We start from the raw sequence: 12,314 nt of genomic DNA, 5'->3' as shown, positions 1-12,314 counted from the left end.
TAGTAAGATGCCATGGAGAGGTATAGGAAAAGTTGGTTTTTTATCAAAATTAGACAGAAGTTATGAAAATTAAGCATAACAGAGTAACTGTACCACAAATAAAATGTGATTAATGATTGTTTTTCAGGTAGGTGAAGTAGATAAGTGATAAGTGAGAAATTTTGATTTTACTCCCACTAGAAACGCGCCATCTCTTGAAAAGCAACGGTTGCAAAGCAAAAGCAAGTGGTGCCCTATTTAAGTCGAATACTGACGTAACTCTGTTAAACAAACGCTGTTGGCACTGCAGTGGGTCCGACGAAAAGATAAGCTTAGTAGGGGGAGCGTCCGCAGTGATCTTGTTGGTGCATTCAGCTTGATTAGACGAAGAATGGCGAAGCAGTCCAAGTGGGATGTCAGGATATCCGAAACAACCATGGCGCATGCCGTTTCTCGGCGAAGTTCGAGAGTATCGATTCAGATGAGTTGTCTACTATGCGCGTACCGAGCATTCCTCGTTGCTAATCGCAATGGAAACATTCGACAAGTGTAGCGTACGGAGCTGCGCTGGGTGCTTTCGATGCGGTAGAGAGCATTGTTGTAGTGAGGAATCCATACCAGAGAGCAGTATTTTAGACTTGCGGCCCCTAGAGTTACTATAGGTAGTTTTTGATGCTCTTGTTATTGACTAAAATTTTATGGAAGAGTCTAAAACTTCTCGAGTTTGGTTAATCTTTGGAGTTACGCAAAAAAATCTGTTTTATTTGCATGAGAGTCCTTATCCCCTTACCACAGGGGTGAGGGGTCTTAAACCGTCATAAAATAAATTCGTACCTCCAAAATTCCCCACATGCCGAATTTGGTTCCATTTGCTTGACTAGTTCCCGAGTTGTGAGGAAATTTGTATTTCATTTGTATGAGAGCCTCACCTCTAAAAGGGGAGACTTAATACATCATAGAAAAAACTACTGCTTCTAAAAACATCCATATGCCAAAATTGATTCCATTTGCTTGATTAGTTCTCGAGTTATGAGGAAATTTGTATTTCATTTGTATGGTACCCCCCTCCCCCGTCTTAGTGGGGTGAGGGGTCTCTATGTTTACTCTTTTCATGTTTTCCGTGTTTTCTCCTTTCCTGTACCGTTCTTTCGTTCGCTTTTTTCCATCCTATGTTTCTTGTTTCATTGTTCCGCTTTTCTTCGCTTTTCCTGTCCCAATTTTTCTTATTTTCAATCCTGTTTGTTCTTGTGTTTTTCAGTCGGTTTTTGTTATTTTATTTCCCGTATTTCCCGTACTTTTTATTCTCTTTACCACTTTTTCGTCTTTTATCTCCTTTTACTCTGGGTTTTCGCTTACGTCTGTTCAGTTTTTCCTCTATTTAACGTCTCTTTTTACCTTCTTTTCGGTTACGTTTATTCTCTTGTTGGCTCCCTTTTTTCTATTTCCCCTTCCGGTTCTCCTTTATTTCCCGTTTTGCGTCTTTTTGTCTTCCGTTTCATCTTACTCTTTAATCTGTTTTTCCTGATTTTTTCCACATTTTTTTGTCCTTTCGTTTTCCTTTTATATCCCGTTTGACCTCTTTTACCCGATCTCCTTCTTTCCTCAATCAGATTTCTTTTTCTATCTCTCGCTCTTCTTCCTTCCTCTTTTGGGTTCTCTTAGTTTCCCTCGTTGTTTCCTGTTCCGTATTCCCTTTCTTATCTCGTTTGTTCATCAGTTTCTCTCTCGTATTCCTTTTTTCCGTTGTTTCGATATTTCTTTTCTTTGTATTTCTTTTCTCTTCTTTTCCTGTCCAATTTGTTACCCATTTTCTTTGTCCTGATTTTCTGCGGCGTCGTTTTCTGGCTTTTTTCTTTCGTTTTACCTCGTTTACAGGCCCTTTTCCTCGTTTTCTGTCTCCTTTTCTATCCACTTTGTCATAATTTTCTTTCTCGTTACCTAGGGTTTCATTATTGTTTTTCCTTCTATTCTCTAGTTTTCTTCTTCCGCTTTATCCCGTTTTCTTTTCTTATCTCTTCCGTTCAATTATTTTCTTTAGTCCGTTTTTGTTTTCTTCATTTTCTGTCCCATTTTCCCTTTTTTGTCTCATTTTCCTTCTGAGTTTCCTCGTTTTTCCTTCTTTTCTTTAGTTTTTCTCTTACTTTTCACCTTTCGCTTCTCTGTTCTGCTTAATCTTTTTCTCTTCCGTTTGATAATCTCTAGTCCCTTTTTTAGGTTTTCTTCTTTATTGTCCCATTTTCGCATTTTGTACCCCATTTTATTTCTCATTATCATTGTTTTCCTTTCGTTTTTTTTTAAATTTTTCTCTAGTGTTTACCTGTTTTAATTCTCTTCCGTTTTACCTTTTTTCCATATTCTATTTAACCTATTTTCCCATTCTCTTCGTCTCTATCGGTTTTCGTTTTTTCTACCCGCTGTTCTCTTTCTCGTTTCCTTTTCTCTTCGTTGATTGTGTTGATTTTCCTGAGTTGTTCCAGTTTTCAGTTTTTTTCATTTTCAGAATTATTTTTTGTTGTTTGTGTTTGTCATTTTTTGTTCTGTTTCCACTTTTTCTGTACCGGTTTCCTTCTTTTTTCGCATTTAACACCGTATCTTTCCCGTTTCGTTTTTGTGTTTTCTTTCGAATTGATTTTTTTTTTCGTTTTTGTCTGTTTCGTTCTTCCTTTTATCATGTCACATTAAGCTATACTTTTCCGTTTTATCCTTTATGTCTTTCGTTTACTTTTTTTTATTTTTGTGTTCCGTTTTTCCTCTTCTTCTAATCCCGTTGCTCCATTTTGTAACACTCGTATTTTCTCCTGTTCTTTTCCTTTTTGTCTATAACGTTTTTTCTCTTTTTTGTCTCGTTTTTCTCCGTTTTTGTCCTTTTTTTCCTTCTTTTCTGTCTAGAATATCCTCATTTTCTTTCTTGTTTTCTTTTATGCCTCTTCTTTATTTTCTCTCATTTTATTTCTTTTCACTTCCGTAATTCTTCTTTCGCTGTAAAACGTTTTCCTTGTTTTCCTTTTTTTCTCTCCCATTTTCTTCTTTTCCCTTTTTTCTTCTCATGTCTCGTTTATCTACCCATTTGGCCAGTTTATTTTTTCGTTTTTGTTTTGTTTTTGCCAGATTTTTTTTTCTCGCGTTTTCCACTTTTTCCATCCTTTTCAATCTAGATAGACTTTTTTATTGACTTGAAACTAAACTTGAATTCACATTGCTTATTGCAAGAAAAAATTTACATTTAATAGTGCGCAATCACTCCTAAAACTGTTATTTTGGCTTGAATCGTGTCAGTGTCTTCGGCGCACTTCTTGCTTGGAATATTACGAAAAAGTTTTCCGAAGATACTGAAGCGATGCAATCTAAAATAGCAATTTTAAAAGCGATTGCGCACTTTTGAATGCAAAATTATTCATGCAATCAGCAATCTATACCTATAAAGAAGGATTTCTGTCTGTCAGTCTGTCTGTCTGTCTGTCTGTCCGTATGTTCCTTATAGAATCGAAAACTACTGAACCAATCGGCATGAAAATATGCATGTAGAGGTTTTTTGGGGCCAGGAAAGGTTTTAGTGATGGTTAGAAACCCCTCCCCCCACTAAGAAGGGGGGCTCCCATACAAATGAAACACAAATTTCTACATAACTCGACAACTAATCAAGCAAATAGAACAAAATTTGGCGTGTGGGTGTTTTCGGTGACAAGAATTTATTCTATGGTTAATTGAGACCCCTCCCCTCTTTATAAGGGGAATTATAACTCCTCTCCTCTTTAAAAGGGGGGGCTTCCATACAAATTTCTTCATAACTCGAGAACTAATCAAGCAAATGGAACCAAATTTGGCATGTGAAGGTTTTCGAGGGCAAGAATATTTTCTATAGTAAATTAGGACTCGTCCCCACTTTTAGAGGGGGGGCTCCTGTACCAAAGAAACACAATTTTCCTCATAACTCGAGAAGTAATTAAGCAAATGGAATCAAATTTGGCATGTGGGTGTTTTTGGAGACAAAATTTTTTTCTATGATGAATTGGGACCCCTCCCCGTTTTAGGAGGGGGGGATCCCATACACATGAAATACAAATTTCCTCATAACTGAAGAACTAATCAAGCAAATGGAACAAAATTTGGCATGTGAAAGTTTTCGAGGGCAAGAATATTTTCTATGGTGAATAAGGACCCCTCCCCACTTTAAGAGGGGGGGCTCCTATACAAACTAAATACAAATTTCCTCATAACTCGAGAACTAATCAAGCAAATGGAAAAAATTTGGCACGTGGGTGTTTTTGGAGACAAATTTTTTTCTATGATGAATTGGGACCCCTCCCCGCTTTAGGAAGGGGGGCTCCTATACAAATGAAATGCAAATTTCCTCATAACTCGAGAATTAATCAAGCAAATGGAACCATATTTTGTATGTGAAAGTTTTCTAGGGCATGAATATTTTCTGTGGTGAATTAGAACCCCTCCCCACTTTAAGAGGGGGGGCTCCTATACAACCGAAATACAAATTTCCTCATAACTCGAGAACTAATCAAGCACATGGAACCAAATTTGACACGTGGGTGTTTTTGGAGACAAAATTTTTTCTATGATGAACTGGAACCCCTCCTCACTTTAGAAGGGGGGGCTCCTATACAAATGAAATACAAATTTCCTCATAACTCTAGAGATAATCAAGCAAATGAAACCAAATTTGGCATGTGAAAGTTTTCGAGGGCAAGAATGTTTTCTATGGTGAATTAGGACCCCTCCCAACTTTAAGAGGGGGGGCTCCTATACAAACGAAATACAAATTTCCTCATAACTCTAGAACTAATCAAGCAAATGGAACCAAATTTATCATGTGGGTGTTTTTGTAGGCAAGAATATTTTCTATGGTATATTTTCTATGGATTTCCCCACTTTAAGAGGGGGGGGGGGCTCCTATACAAATGAAAAACAAATTTCCTCATAACTCGAGAACTAATCAAGCAAATGGAACCAAATTTGACATGTAAGTGGTTTTGGACGCAAGATTTTTTTCTATGGTGAATTGAGACCCCTCTCTTCTTTAGAAAGCGAGTTATGGCCCATCTCCCCTTTAAGAGGGTGGGCTTCCATACAAATGAAATGCAAATTTCCTCTTATCTCGAGAACTAATCAATCAAATGGAACCAAATTTGGCATGTGGGAGTTTTAGATGGCAGAATTTTTTTCTATGGTGAATTACGACCCCTTCCCCTTTTAAGAGGGGAGCTCCCATACAAATGAAATTCAAAATTCCTTATAACTTGAGAACTAATCAAGCAAATGGAACCATATTTGGCATGTGGGAGATTTTGGAGTCTTGAATTTATTTTACGATAGTTAGAGACCTCTCACCCTTGTGGTAGGGGGATATGGACTCTCATACAAATAAAACAGAAATTTTTGCGAAACTCAAAAACTAATCGAACTCGAGAAATTCGAGACTCTTCCATAAAACATTAGTCAATACAAGACCACAAAAACTATCTATAGTAACACTAGATCATTCAGGACGAGACGGTCGCGAGTGTTGCCTGTGACCCGCCGTCGGAAGCGCCGCCCACTGGGGGGCTTGCAAAACTCGAGATTGTGACAAAGATCATCCGAGATTCATGATTTATGTACAACACAGGTTAATTTGTGGCAATACGAAGTTTGTCGGGTCAGCTAGTATATAATAAATTTATAGGTCCACATGTTGAAACTGGAACTTTTTTACGCAATTAATTTACTCATCACAAAAATAATGGCCGAATAAATATAAAACTGCGGACTTCTATGTTACAGAAATTATATTGCATTGCATTAAATTTTACAGAGAAAGTAGGGCACGTGCCCCAGTGTGCGCAAGCCTAGGCCAGTGATATTAGAGAAGCTCGAACTAGTGACCCGTAGAGCGCTACCAAACATTCAATGTTGTTGAAGTCGCGTATCATTCGCATAATTAAGCCTAGTTGTCTAGAGGCTTTGGCAACAATTAATGAAACATGCTGTTTGAAACTCAGCTCAACATCAAGTAGAATAAAAAGTAACATGCCGGGATTCTTGACTTTTTGGTTGAATTTTTACAGAACATTTGGTCGGATTTAGCAGCATGAGATTCGTCTCGCACCAGTTTCAATGAAGGAACGGAGCTTCCCGAGAGTGTTTTGGAACAAAAAAGCTTTAAGTGATCCGCAAAAGCGGGACGTGGGCCTTCTAGTGAATCGATTACATCATTAAAATACAATACAAACACAAGCGGACCCAGATGACTACCCTGTGCAAACCAGGAAGTCAATCAGCGAACGAAACGGAAATATTATCATCGATTTTTACACTCAGGATTCGTTCTGTTAAGTACGATCCTTACCAAAGTATTGTGTAAATCGTGACGGTTTGATATCGGTCAATGACGAGCTGCCAGTTACGTAGCTTGTAAAGCAAAGTAATTTCGTAGCACACAGCGCTGGAATGCTTCGGTAGTAATCGACCTTCGATCGATCGGCTTTTTTGTGAACAAGAAAATAAAACGTCTGCTTCCATGCTGCAGGAAATCTTCCAGTAGAGGGGGATATACCAAGTAGAGGAATGAGAGGCTGAAGCAAACAAGAAATGCACATCTCCGCTGTTCAACAACGAAATTCCAGAACGGTTTAAGGTCTGCTTTCACCCTAGTCTGCATTTGGTCGTCTATAATTCAAGTAATACCGTCGTCTAAGAATTTTACAATCGTAGTTGATTCGTCGATAATGCTCACGCAGCGGTGGTGTCCAATGGTGTACTACCGAAAATCTCCTGAATATATATAGTAGGAGCAGGGACTGGGCTGACCCGACGTCTCGGATTTTGTGGGACAGTACCAGATGAGTAGGCGTCCCGCAAATTGTCCCCCATTGATTGATTTTTTTTTCATGTCAGTTATTCTATTATCCAATTAATGCAATATGAATATATATGGGAGCCAATTTAATCCTGGTTCGCCTTTCACGGACAGTGACTATTGATAGCGTTGAACTGAGAGTGGTTGATGAGTTCATATATTTAGGACGTACGATCCATGAGCTGCAGGCACCACCTGGAGAGATTCCCATAGTACACCTGGCGAAAGTTGTAAGGCTACGGTGGGTTGGCCACGTCGCAAAGTTGCCGGACGACTGTGCAGTGAAAACAGCTCTCTTCAAGGACATCTCCGGCACCAAGAATAGAGGGGCCCAACGTGCTAGATGGCTCGATCAGGTTGAAGGCGACTTGCGTGCGTCGAGACGCTCAATGAATTGGTGACGAGTACCGAGTCTTAGATATCAAATGTAAACGTAAATCATCCAATCCACCATTTGGACGAAAAAGACCGAAAAAACGAAGGCCATGACGCTGTGAGGACACGCGCAAAACTACCACCATTCCCCAAAATACGGACGGAATCGATGGAGTCGGTAACCTTTTGATAATCAAAGTACTAAAATTTAATGAAAAAGTGTAATAATACACAGTCTTTGAATGAAATGTGCCCGGAAGGAAGTAACTATGTAAAAGTAAATTTCTCTCCTTCTCCTTCTGATCCCCTTTTGAGATGACTTGCAGCTCTGCAAGCGGGGGGAGATGTAGCCACCATATCTTGCGTATAACATAGATGTACCGCACATTATTGTTGACACAGTATTCGTCGCTAATCCGGGTCAGCAAAACATTCACGGTTTCCTCGTGTATATTATTTTTCACAACTGCAGAGCAGTAGTTAAATGTGTGTTTTTTTTTTGCAGTAGCGAGCCAGCGTGCACGTTTCCTATATGCTATTCAGAAGATTAGGTTATAGATAAGAAATAAGTCCGTAAAGTAGCTCCGAGCAGCTCTACATTCGAATCCACCAGACGCTAATTTAATGGGTTAGCCTCCGAGTTGAAAAGTACACCAGCCTCGAGGCGCTGCAGAAAGTCAGTGTCAGTGAATGAGTCAAAATACCGACAAATAACATTCGGGCAGCTTGCGATTCGATTTTTCTTCGTCTCATCTCAACGTCATAATCAAGACAAAGGATGTCAAACTAGCCAAACTGAGTTGATTCTGAATTTTTGATTAACTTTACACATTCTTATTAAAATAAAAAAAAATCAATTTTCAAACTAAATTTATGGTCTATTGAGTAGGTCACACCTTTCTTTATTTTTATAGTGACATTTACTCTTCAGCAAGGAAGTCTGGATTGAGGGTAAATTGAAACCGTAAAAAACAAAACTTAACATTCTGATCTTAAGATCTTAAGAAAGACTCTGTATATTTTCCGGTAATAAAAAAAAGTATTTTCATCAAAGATTTTGCTAAGGTTGTAGGCATAATCGTATAAAGCGTTTCTTTTAGCTTCGATACAATTTTAACAGTGCAGAGCATGAACCATTCCACATTAACTGACCTACTAACAGTAAAGGAAATGAAACATAGCTCGAACAGTCCGAAAGTTGGATCCAACTTGCACTTCCTACTTGCCCTTATTTTGTTATGCATCCGTGTCATGTGCATTATTAATACGTTTTTAATTCATTTCGAATTGATTTACAGATTATCCTTTGGTAGAAAGATTTAAGCAGCAAACTGTGAAAATGTACAAACCTCTTGAAATTTACAGTAGTTCAAGATAATTCCATCTTGTAGGTACATACATATATTATACCTGAAGCTTGCCAGAGGTAATGTTATCCAATGTAGTATAAATTTCAGCGCTAATATTGTAGCAGTCGCTTAATGTCACTTCCAGTCACAAAGCGAGTAACTCGCCCAAAGACAGGGCATAATCGCTTCCTAATCTAGCTCATAACCAACCGCAAAGGCCCACAAGTGCTCTCCTGGGGACAGTTGTGATGCAAGCTGGCCCTGTTCTGACGCAAGGTCAACAGACAAGCCGCGTCATGCATCGGTTTCTGCATACAATCAACTCATCATCTAATAACAATTAAACCAAACGATGACATAATGATGACAATGACGAATGACCTGGACAGCAGCGTGACTTGGACGGAAGCAGCAGCTAGTCTCTCTCTCTCTCTCTCTCCCTCGGTTGCGTATCCTTTTTCGGTCATTCATATCTGGAACATGTTGCATGCTCGTTAAATTAGCGATGCGTGCTTCGCAGCAGCCACAATCTCAACCAACGCGAACCGGCCGCAAGCATATGCAGTGCGGAGGAACGCACCGACTGCTAAATCCGAACTACATAGATAATATGCACCACAATCCCTAGAGACCACCATACTATCGAAGTCCCTTCGAGTAGTATGTATGAACTTTAAACCGTGCTAATAGCATGCAAAACGTATATCACTTGCGGCATCTGCGTCGCTAAATGTCGTCCTTTGGGTTCCTTGTGCCGCATCCATGTACGTTTGCCTCCCGCAGACCAAGTCCCAAGATGCCTAACCGCAACTGATTATGGCTCGGGGACAATCCAACGAGCTAGATACCTTTCCGGCTTGGTCCTTTGCCGTAAGGAGTAGTTGCGTAATGTACCAACAACACGCTTGCAGGTACAGATATGCCTTTGAAGATATGATTAATATGTACTAAACGGTTATCGTTATGCAAAATTCTATAGCCCATGCAAATAGATTTCAAATTGTTTGCGCTATATTGAATGTCAAAAGATAAGATGTTAATCGGCCATGCGTGTACAGAGCTGTCGTAGAGCTGCTGCAATGCGACTGTAATCGTCATTTCGACTTCACTTGGTTGAGACTAAACCCGGTTGGATGGTTTTCTGCAAAGGTATATGTTGATTTTTACCCCAGAAATTTACCTGTAAATCATACTGAAACAAAATGTACTTCAAGTGAAAGGTGCATTTTGGGAAAAAAAAATATTGAGAACATTGAGTGATACAACTTACCTAAATACCATTAATAATGTAGACTTTTACTATCCTCACTAGAATTTCTAAATTTACCCACGATACATGTTCATTTAATTAATTGCTACTTGCTAGTGTACGAAATACGTTGTTGAATAAGACAGCCAGTCAGCCAAAATCGGGACAAATTAAGAATTAATTTGTTGAAACAACAGCGATTGCCACATTTGGTCTACGTTCAGAAAGACAGTTCCGTAGTATCCCTTCTACCTACCTACCAATGTAGGTATTTTCCGCCACTATAAAACGTGGTTGGCAAGGGAAATTAATTCGAAACCGGCTGCGGCTGCAGCTGCTTCGGCTTCCTGTTGAAAGTTGCATCCTTGATGCCCGCCACCACCGTCTGTCTGTTGGTTGCTACCGGCGGAATGGGGGGATGAAATCCGCGTGATGAAACTGAAACAAGTAAGCAATTTTCAAACAAGTGCTTATTAAAACAAAGGTAAATGAAAATGTGCTTTCGTTCGGATTCAGATACGTGCGACGACGGTACTATTTTAGTTTCCATAAAGTTTTGCGAAATTTGGCGACACAAGATTTGAGTGACAGTTGTGGATGAAAGAATAAGCAGTTGGTCATTTGATTTCAAATCATTCGCAGAATTTTATTTATTGGAAGTACCTATTAATTCGATTTGTTGAAAATCAAAATGGATGTTAATCGCATAGAGGCTACTTGTCGCGCCATTTCTAATGGTACAGCAAGCTCTGCTTGCATTTGACTTATCAAGCAATGCCTCCACTTTTTCGTCTTCGAATTTTGTTGGTTGTCCAGTGCGGGGTTTGTCTTCAACACATCATTATCCTTGAAATGACTAAATCATTTCCTACATGTAATTTCCTGCCGTTCGCCATCTCCGCAACTATGCTGTTTACGCGGAAACTGTCAACCAATTTTGACAATTATATGCATTGCACGCTACCGGCAACCACCTGAACATTGTGTAAACAACACTTTACACATTCCATGCAAATCATCCAACCCCGCCTGCAAATAATGGATCTCGGTAGAAGCATGTTCGAGAGCCGGAGCAGAGGGTCCAAAGCCCCCAAAGGAGGATGGTTTTAATAGCTGTTATCCGTGGCTAAAAATAAAAACGTGAATGGATAAACCCCTAATCCTCGGTGTCATGCGACCCGTGCCGAGGGATGAATGGTGGGGGAGGGCGGGGAGGGGGGGTGTTTTATAAATACTCAGCCTCAAAAGGAGCCTGTGGAGTACCAGAGCACCCTTCACAGTAATAAGGCCTTACCGCATCATGAGGGGCTTTGCTGCGGCGGACTCTTTTTTCCCGTGGCGTGGACGGATTAGCTAATTCGTTCGCAAGAGGCAGTATCCAGAGATCTCCGCCGATGGATACGAGCAAAAGCGCAAGCGTAAGGGGAAAGGGAAGCGGTACACCTGCCGCTCCAACTGCATCTACGCCGGACGCAGCTATGAACGGCCCGTCGTTAATAAAAGCAGTGGAAGGAAAGAGAGACATGCTACCAAGAGTGGTAGCGGCGCCTCATCAGCTCGATGCCATTATCGAGTTCGTGCCAGGTCGCAGCACCCTGGCGAAGAACCTGAAACAATTATGTTTCGGGGCATCATGCGGGCTGCGACGAAGGGGCACAGCGAACTCAAAGCGCGAGTTAGAGTGGCAGAGAAAGAGACCGAGAAGGCGTACGAATCGAGGTTCGCGTCGGCACAAACGGATGCCTGCCCGTCAATGACTGACTGACCGTGGCCCTTGCGACTACGGAACAATCCAACCTACAATCAGTGGGAATTAGTGAAAAAGAAGAAGGCCAGGAAGAAAGAGGAGGATCGAACTCCACCGAAAATGGTCGGAAAAAGAGGAGCAAAGGGGATGCTCTTATCCTCAAAACTGAGGGGCCTAAATATTTGGCAGTTTTGAAGGCCATGAGAGGGGACGATCGGTAGAAGGGTCTTCAAAACCTAGACGAGATCACTGAAGCGGGCGAACTAGTACGAGCACTCAAGGAGCAATGTAACGTGGTGGTGATTACCGAGTTCGCCTGCGGAAGGGACCGGCAGGAACCCAGGTAGCAACTATAAGACTTCGACTGGTAGACGGAAACGCAGCCCTGAAGGTGGCTAAGCTGAAGGTGGGATGGTCCGTATGCCCACTGAGCGTGTTCCAACAGCCGGAGGCTTGCTTCCGGTGATTTGAGCGGGGGCACAAGTCCTCGAGCTGTAAGGGGCCAGATCGAAGCCACCAGTGTAGGAGATATGGCGGTGCAGGCCATATAGCGAGGGATTGTACCACGCCGCCCAAGTGCCTGATGTGTATTGACCAACGGAACGCTAAGCATGCAACAGGAGGCCCCAAGTGCCCGGCAGGCGCGCCGGCGACTAAAATACGGGCGTAATCCAGGTAATGCAACTAAACTTAAATCACTGCTACGCGGCTCAGCAGCTGTTGTACCAAACATTTACTGAGCCGTTGACGGACATTGTCATCATC

This window comes from Sabethes cyaneus, chromosome 1 (genome assembly GCF_943734655.1).
Source record: "Sabethes cyaneus chromosome 1, idSabCyanKW18_F2, whole genome shotgun sequence".
Classification (NCBI taxonomy): domain Eukaryota; kingdom Metazoa; phylum Arthropoda; class Insecta; order Diptera; family Culicidae; genus Sabethes; species Sabethes cyaneus.
The sequence above is the reverse complement of the archived record's forward strand: the minus strand, read 5'-3'. Positions refer to the sequence as shown.